Below are 9,450 nucleotides of genomic sequence, written 5' to 3' on the forward strand. Positions count from 1 at the left end.
CCGAAGGCAGATGCTTAACCGTCTGAGCCATCCAGGTGCCCCATGAATATTTCTGAATATCTGAATTAATGAATAAATTGATGAATACATTTAATTTCCTAATAATATTCATAAATTATGAACAAATAAGAAACATATTACATTGAAACATTGAAGACTAACTTTGTAAACTATTTCACTTTATTGTTGGTCAGGCATACAATCAAAAATCAAACAAAAAATAGAACAGAAATTGGAAGTTTTAAAATGAATATTTCATGCATGAATCATGCTTGAATTGCTCTAGACTAGATCATATCAGTAAGAAAATTAACAGTTCAAAAGTATATGGATTTTATTTATTGCAGTAATATTGATAGACCAATTAAATAAAGCATCTGGCCTCCAAGCATTATATTTATTCATTTATTCATTTATAAGTCAATTCATTTAGTAAATATTTACTGAGTATTATCATGTTCTAAGTTTTGTGCTGTAGAGAAAGACCTCATTTGAAAAGAGGTAAATATGACATATATCATGAAACTTAAATCAAGCAAGAATTCTAATAAATATAAAATTCAATAATACTTTTCTTGTAGGAATATATTCGCTACTCATAAAAAGTACTAAGAATAAGATGTGGTGAGAAATAAGATTTAAGATTTAATTGTTAATATTTTATCATAAACATCAACAGCATCATCACTAGAAGACAGCAAGATGATGAGAATGACTACAGAAGGAATGTTCATAGGGGCTACTTGACTAAACAATGTTTGAAATCCAATCCCAATGTCAAAAGATATAATCCAAATGTATATTAGAGGCATTAAGAACAGAATACACAGTATAGAAACAAAAAAATTATTATTTAAAAGAAAATCAAACTCTTCTAAAACATGGATAAGAAGTACATTGCAAAATCTTGTTATAGGAGACTGTCTTCTCTGATCTAAATGAAGTCATGCTTGACAGAGTGATATTTAAATGCATTTTCTAAATTTCTCTGGGTTAATTATCTGTGAGGTGCACTATCTTCCTGAAATAACATCAAAATTTGAAGATGTTGAAGATGCCTCCTCACATTTGTGTCTTCTGTAGTTATCACTGTAATCGCATTGGTAAATGTTAAAAGTTAAGATATTTTTGTACAAGTCAACAATTCAGAATCAGCCTTTTTGATGAAATGAGTATGCAGTACCTGTCTTTCCATTAAAATATGTTTCATTTATTTGAGGTCATTGCTGCTGAAAGTGTTTATTGCAATAGGTAAGTGTTACAAATGGAATAATACACATTTACTTGATAAAAAGAGTGATTTATATCAGACACTAAGTTTTATGTTTTACAGATCTGGAGCATATGCATCACTGGTAACTTTCATTTTCATTAAATCCCAGGTGATGCCCATGTTCTGATCCATGGACCACACTGAATAGCAAGGTTTGAAGGAATAAAACTAGTGTTTACATAGGGCATTCTATTAGTTCCTATATATGTTACTACAGGAATTCTCATCTCCTATTTTCTTGTACTTATGGCAAAAATATGCAACTTCTGATCCCACTGGCTTCCCACATCTCAAAGCTTAGGCAATGACTATGTCAAATCTGGTTGCATTACCAAATGGCCAGTAGAGACAATGGCATTGATCATTTTTCCCATCACTGAGATCAAAAGTTGTGAAAGGATGAATTCTATGCCTTCCCTGTCCAAGTGATTTTTTTTGTTTTAATCAGAGAACAACCTACATACACTTTTTGAAAGGAGATGCTAGTTTATTCACATTATGAAAAAGTATAAAAAAGAGGCTAGTTAGTGGTAATGTTCTTTCAAATTTAACTTCTTACCTATGTGAGAAATATATGCACTGTTTACATATTTCACAAACTACTCAATTAGACATTGTTAAAATCTAGAAGAACAAATTGGAGGTCTAACATTAATTTTTATTTTAAAATTATTATTAATAATACGATTTGTCAAAATAATTACAAAGAAAAAAACTAGGAGAAATGTTGGATCAAATGTGATACTGGGCACATATGAAAGCCAGGAATATACTAACACGAAGAAAAGTAATTTCAAAGAAATAACTAAGGAATTTCTACCATGTCCAAGAAGACAAATATTACTAAATCCACACATAGAGGTACCATATGTGATAACACCAAACACAAAGTAGAATTCTCAACAACAATCAGAGACAAGAGAGAGATTACATATCCACCTAGTATTATCAATTCACTTATGCTAATCTTTAAGAATATAGTAAAATAAAGATCTTTTATGCAAACAAAAATGATAGATTTTACTTAACAGGCCCTCACTTAAAGGATGTAGTGAATTTTTTGCAAAGAAGAGATCGAAACTTACAAAGACTGCATTGGGTTGATGATAGTAAATTTATGAAGTTTTCACTAAATGATATCAAAGAAAACTAGAAATTAATGTTATTTAAACAATTGGAGAGTTTATAGAACTGGGAAAGTATTTTGTACTTATTTGAAAAAATTACTCTGCAATCTGTGGATTGAAAGAAGTATTTTCTATTTTTGTTAAAACAAGTAGACAATTTAAATTATTGATAAGTGCAGTTTTATAAAAAGTGGCTAGAACAGAGGAATTTCGGAGGAGACAGTTTAGCATGTATTGAATAAATGAGTAAATGGGTACACAAAAACAAAGATACAGATTCCTTAGACACGAGAGAAAAAGGTAGTTGAAGAATAGGAATTTGAAATGAGAAAGGAAACTCAAATGTGTGTTAGAATGGCTAAAATTTGAATTAATTGTCGCAAATTGAATAAATACCCATTAGTAATCAGGTAGTCCAACATTCATTCCCCTTCTTTATGAAACTACTGAAATACTGAAATATTTTAGGGGAAGATTTCCAACTGAAACAGTTGTAAAGACCTAACTTATTTAGCATAATATTATCTCTAATGTAATGGCTAGGAAAAAAATGAGCAGCAATTGAATTAATTATGAGGAGATAAGAGAAGATATTAGCAGAAGGCTTCTAAGAAGAAAAGTTATTCCTTTGTGGGTGTGTGTGTATTATAATTGCTTCATATTGTATTTTTGGCATTATATAGAAGTTCATCCTTTTGCCTCTCCATGGCACTGGTTACATGAACATATAGGGTGATTTCAGTTGTCTTGTGAAGGAGAACAAGCCTTAGGATTATGATGCTATAAAATACAGAGTATCACTGAATTGCTGAATCAAATGTACTTTGATGCTAAACTAGCTCTAGTGGAGCCTCATATAGTTTTGGACTTTGAGTAACCATGTAGATCATAGTTCAACCACTGGCCTGAGTTGGACATAAAGAATGAGCAAAATAGATATTTATTTTAAACCACTAATATTTTGGGTTTATTTGATACTGCAGCATGATCTGAAATTGCTTGATTAATCACAGACATTGGTTTCAGGAGTAGAGTGCCATCTCAACAAATCTAAAATGTGTGACACAAGCTTATCAGTTGGGAATGGAGGAAACGATTTGCAGAAGCTGGAAAAATGCCACTTTTAAGCAGTAGCAGAATATTTGGTAACACCATGTTTCTGAAAATCTTGTGAGGCTGACTGCATGTCCAATTATTTTGTAACTCTAGGGGAAGAGTTCAAAAACAGAACATTAGTGTTTTTGATTGTTATTGACTCAATTTTATCAGGTATTACCAGAAAGAGATAAGTAAAGAATTTGATTGCTGAAAAGCAAAAAATGAAGTGAAGTAAAAACATTCTGGAACTCTGGACCTTGGTGTTATGAGGCTCAAACTGTAGGAGATAATTGATAAGACTTTTAGGAGGCAACACCCTATCAAAACTCAGCATTTTAGAAAAGATAAAAATAAGAGTGTAGCCTTCCCATTTATTTCCAAAATTCCCAGAGGATCCAAGTGCCTCAAGGCAAAGATCAGATTAAGGATATGGAGGACAGTTAAACCTCAAAATTTCATTAACTGGGTTAGAGAAAAATCAGGCTATAGCTTTTCTCCAGAAGCCAGATTTCTACTTATAAGCTTAAAAGTTAAAGACAGTTTAGAGGTAGAAGGGAGGACTATATGTGTGTTTGTGTGTGTGTGTGTGTGTGTGTGTGTGTGTGTATAATGTATATACATATATATAATTATATTTTCATACATCATATATTACATATGCTATATATCAGATATGGAAAATTATATCTTAATAAGAACTGTAGGTATGAATATTTGCTAGCATCACATATATAAATTTTTTTAAATTTTATTTTATTAAATGTTAGTCACCATACAATACATCATTAGTTTTTGATGTAATGATCCACGATTCATTGTTTTCGTATAACACCCAGTGCTCCATGCAGTATGTGCCCTCCTTAATACCCATCACCAGGCTAACCCATCCCCACACTACCCTCCCCTCTAAAACCCTGTTTGTTTCTCAGAGTCCGTAGTCTCTCGTGGTTCGTCTCTCCCTCCGATTTCCCCCCTTTCATTTTTCCCTTCCTTCTCATAATGTCCTCCATGCTATTCCTTATGTTCCACAAATAAGTGAAACCATATGATAATTTACTTTCTCTGCTTGACTTATTTCACTTAGCATATTTTTTTAATGTTTTACTCTAAAGCAAGTACAAACCTGGAATAACAATAGTAAAATTTTAAAAATGTTGTTATTTGACACTTTTGCCCCTTCCTTCAAATTCCTCTAATTGGACATGAGTTTAAAAAGTTGAACAGGGGCATCTGGGTGGTGCAGTTGGTTGAGCATCTGACTCTTGGTTTCAGCTCAGGTTGTGATCGGGGTCTGCAGGGTCATGAAATCGAGCCCCACATTGGGCTGCATGCTCAGCACAGAGTTGCCTTGAGACTCTCTCTCCCTCTTTCTTCCCCGCCACCCCCCTGCTGTCTCTGTCTCTGTCTCTGTCTCTCTCTCTCAAATAAATAAATCTTTGAAAAACAAATTTGAACAAATCCAAGATAGGCACATTCCCTCAAGGGAAGCCAAGAAGCATCTCCTTGAGTGTACAGACAGGACCGTAGGAAACAATGCATCATGAAACAAATCCTATAGAGCAGAATTAAGAGTTTTAATCAATAAATATTCACCAACACTATTGTAGGGCCTGCTCATAATGCCTATTTATCAGAATTTCAGAAATGCTATAGTCCTGTGACTATTGAGGGCCTTCTATTCCTCCCTTTCTGATAATGAGAAAGATACAGATATCCAGACCATATTTCACCATTGAATATATTGGGAATTAGTGGAGGAAAAGTAATTTATCCTTTAGTTCATAGTTTGTTCAGTTTAAGAGCCACAGCCAAACCTGCTATTGAACTTAGTAAACAGTACACCAGCATTCTAGAATTTGAACTGAATAGAGTGACTGAATGCATTTTTAGGTTGCTTGGTCTGGGGATGATTGATTGTGTATGAAGTGTTAAAAGAAAAAAATGCACAAGAACATGGATAAACAAGTAATATTCACCAAATAATCTGTTTGACTCTCTACATTAACCAGTCCTTTTTCATTTAAGTCCTTTGGCATTGAGTGCCAGTGAAATATGAGGCAACGTGGTTGTATAGTACTCTGAAGCTTATTATCCCCCTGACACAGTGTATGCTGAGGTCACCTATTGACGTGCTAGTATCACAATGAATCCATCTATCTGAGTCTCTGGGAGACTTCATAGTATAAAGGACCCTCTCAACCATGGTCCATAGTTCATACACTGGACACACAATTAGGGAGAGAAATGAACACTTAATCCACTGAGAGTTTGGGGAATGAGGTCCTCCATAGCATAACCTAGATTATCTGAATAATAAACGCTTGATTGACTGAAAAATATATACATATTGAAAGACAAATTAGTGATCCGTGCCCATGTTCTCTTATGTTCTGAAATCAATCCTTTTTCCTAAACCATGTACATGGATAATCATTGTGTGGGTACTAGTACTGAAATCTGAGAAAAACCATGCTAAATCTAGGCAGAATTGTTAACTAATTGGAATTAGGAGCTAATTTAAGATGTGAACTAAATACCAGAATGAAGTACAGATGTGACAAAGGATAGCTGGTATTTGCTAGCCTTAAACACCATCAACTCTACCTAATATTTATATTTTATTAGAAATGGCATGATAAAAAATTAATATAAAGCACCACTCTAAAATTTGGAAAATATTAAAAGATAAGTCACCTGAAAAAAAAAAAAAAACAACTGTTACCCTAATTCAAATAAAAGAGTCTCTACATTTTTGTTCATATTTTTATTTTATAAATATAGTTTTCATGTTGTCATGTTCATAGAAAATTCTTTAAACATAAAGTGTGATTTGTCATATTCCACAAACCAGATATACAATAATTTACATAAATAATATACTTTTTGGAGCTAAAGGGGTGGCATACAATTAATTGTTCAGCAACATATATATATATAATTTTTCTGAAAATCACTATACAGAAAATGTTCCACATGATTCATATTACGTCCTTAAATTAATTTAAAAATATCACTACTTTTTATGATTATTGTAACATATCAATAAACTGCTTTCTAAAGAATGGAGCTATTCATGATGATACATCTTTTTTAGATTTATTCTTTTTTTGACAATATATTGACATACTTTTGATGATAACATTTCATCAGGTCCTAATAATCTGAAACTGAATTCTATTTGTCACTTCTTTGTCTCTTCCTGTCTCTGTCTCTCTTTACACAAACACACACACACACACTCATTGTCTTATCTTTCTCCTTCCTTTCTATCCACTTTCCCTTCTTTCCTTCCTTTCTTCTTTCTCTTCTTTTTTAATTCCTTCTGTCTGTGAATGCAAAAAGCCTTATATTCTTTATATATATCTAAAAAAGTATGTCTGCTACATGCTACCAATCCTAAACCTGCTCTAATCCTGATTAATATTATAGTAGTTTCTCAGAAGAAAAAGCCAGGTATATATTTTGTAAACAGTACCTCTTTATATATCCTTAACTATAACAAAACTTACTAGGATTTTTTGTTGTTGTTTTATTTTGTTTTTTCTCTATGTCTCTTAGCTTGTGCTCCTTATAAAATAAGGCTTGGGTTCAGATAATTTAGTTAGAAAAGCAATCACATGTATCAGAAATGGGTGGGGCTGGACAGGAAAAAAAAAAAAAAAACAGGTCAGTAGAGTCAGGTAATCCAAGAGTAAGCTACCGCTCTCAGTTATCAGGAGGCAAGCCTGCAGATGAACCTCTTAGGAGCTAGGTGAAAGCAATCCAGTGTCCACTAGATAATTTGGGCTCTTGTCCTCCATTGACTGAGAATTGTCTCAAAGAGTCTAAGCATGTTGTGCATAATAGTAGTGAGTACATACAAAATATATTTAAAATCTGTATATCTTTTTCATTAATGTCTTAAATTAACTCTTGGGAAAATTTAAAATAGTATGTATGACTATGATATAAACTTTGTAAATAAGATGAATAATGTTTTAAGTTGAAAAGATATAGCCAATGAAAATTTTATTTTTATAAAATATTTCAGAAATATTCTACCTGAAGAAGTCAGAGAGATTAGTGCATCAGTCCTTTCATCGATGATTCAAGGCCTATAGTGGTTTAAAATGATATTTAACATGCTAATAATAAGAGATTTAGTAGTGTAAATTACCACAGATTTTTTATTTTTTTATTTTTTGGAAAGAGGGTAGTCTTTTTTTAATCAATTTAAACTAACTTCCTCACAATTTTCCGTTGGCATATTGATTGGCTTGCAGTTTCACTCCTGGTATAGCAAATCAAAATGGCCTAGATCAGAGATTCAGTATAAGTCACTCTTATCTCACATTAGTATGAATAATCCTGTTTGTTTTAATATCAAAGGCAGAGACATCTAATTATGATTCTTAATGTGAAATTATTTGAATTAGAAGAGTAATTAAAGAATTATCCAAACTTGGGGCGCCTGAGTGGCTCAGTTGTTAAGCGTCTGCCTTCGGCTCAGGTCATGATCCCAGGGTCCTGGGATCAAGCCCCACATCGGGCTCCCTGCTCAGCGGGAAGCCTGCTTCTCCATCTCCCACTCCCCTGCCTGTGTTCCCTCTCTCGCTGTGTCTCTGTCAAATAAATAAAATCTTTAAAAAAAAAAAAAAAGAATTATCCAAACTCAATATGTATGTTCATTTCCCAGGTTTCTAAAACAAAGTCAGTATGGATAAAAAATTACTGGAGAGATTGGTAACAGAAAAATGTTGACTACTTGAAAGTGATTAAATATAGTTAAAGAATAATGTGTATACAATTTGTTGCAAACCAGGTAATACTATGAAGCCCAATTCTAAACTATGAGACTAGATTTACAAATGATTAATGTGTACAGTAAATCACAAATGATACTCAGTCATCCATTGATCATAATAACATAAATGCTGTGTATATACCACTTTCTTTAATATACCTATATATTTTCTGAAACAGGAAATATTAAAATCTCAATTATGAATTTTAAATAATCCCCAATCAGATAAATACTATGTTTGTAAAGTCAAAAATATAGGAGCAAATATAGCTCTTGATATTTAAGTATGAATCTTGACAGAGGACAGGGTGCAAATTATTGCCCTACATCTATTTAGTTGTTAGACTTTTGTGCAGAGTATACAATAGGAAAAGAACCTTGTTTCAGAAGTATTTAATAGATTTTGAATAACATGTTGACTTACCATTTGGAATATGAAAGCAATAAAAGAAAAGTAATAGTTTTCTTCACATAATGAACACATAGTTTTTAACTGTATTTATAGATAAATTCCAATTCTTACTCAAATATTCTTGGACAAGATGCTACCTTTAAACTAATGAACTTAAACATGATGTGCATTCAGTATATACGGTTTGCATTAAATGTAGTAATGTAGGGTGCAGCATACCAATGGAGAGACAACCACTCTTAGTCTAGTTATGGGCAAGAGTAAGAGGTTGATATTCACTCTTACTACTATGATTTAATTATTTCCTGGAAGTTACACCAATTCACATTAGAAGAGATAAAAATTTTCATTATCAGCAGTTGACATAATAGTCTACCTTTCAACCTTAGAGAAATCAATTGAAAAGCTATTACACCTAGAAATAAGAATCACTCAAGTGCCTATTTACAAAATAAAAATACAAAAATCAATATTTATATAAGTTATTCATCCTTTAGATATCAGTTTAAATATCATTCTCCAGACAAAATTTCAAGTAAACTCTGACATTACTTTCACACCTTCCACCTTTCCTTCAAAATGTTATCACCATGGTAATATAATGATTTATATAAGGGTTTCATAAAAATTATAAATTTAATATTTCAAACAAAGTACTCAAATAATTTTTTAAATGTAAGTGTTTTTAAAGTTTACCTGAAAGAATAATTCAGTGCAAATAGTTAAAAACATTTCTGTAAAGGAAAATGAGAAGTGA

Source organism: Phoca vitulina, unplaced genomic scaffold (genome assembly GCF_004348235.1).
Source record: "Phoca vitulina isolate PV1807 unplaced genomic scaffold, GSC_HSeal_1.0 scaffold5, whole genome shotgun sequence".
In the NCBI taxonomy this organism is placed as follows: domain Eukaryota; kingdom Metazoa; phylum Chordata; class Mammalia; order Carnivora; family Phocidae; genus Phoca; species Phoca vitulina.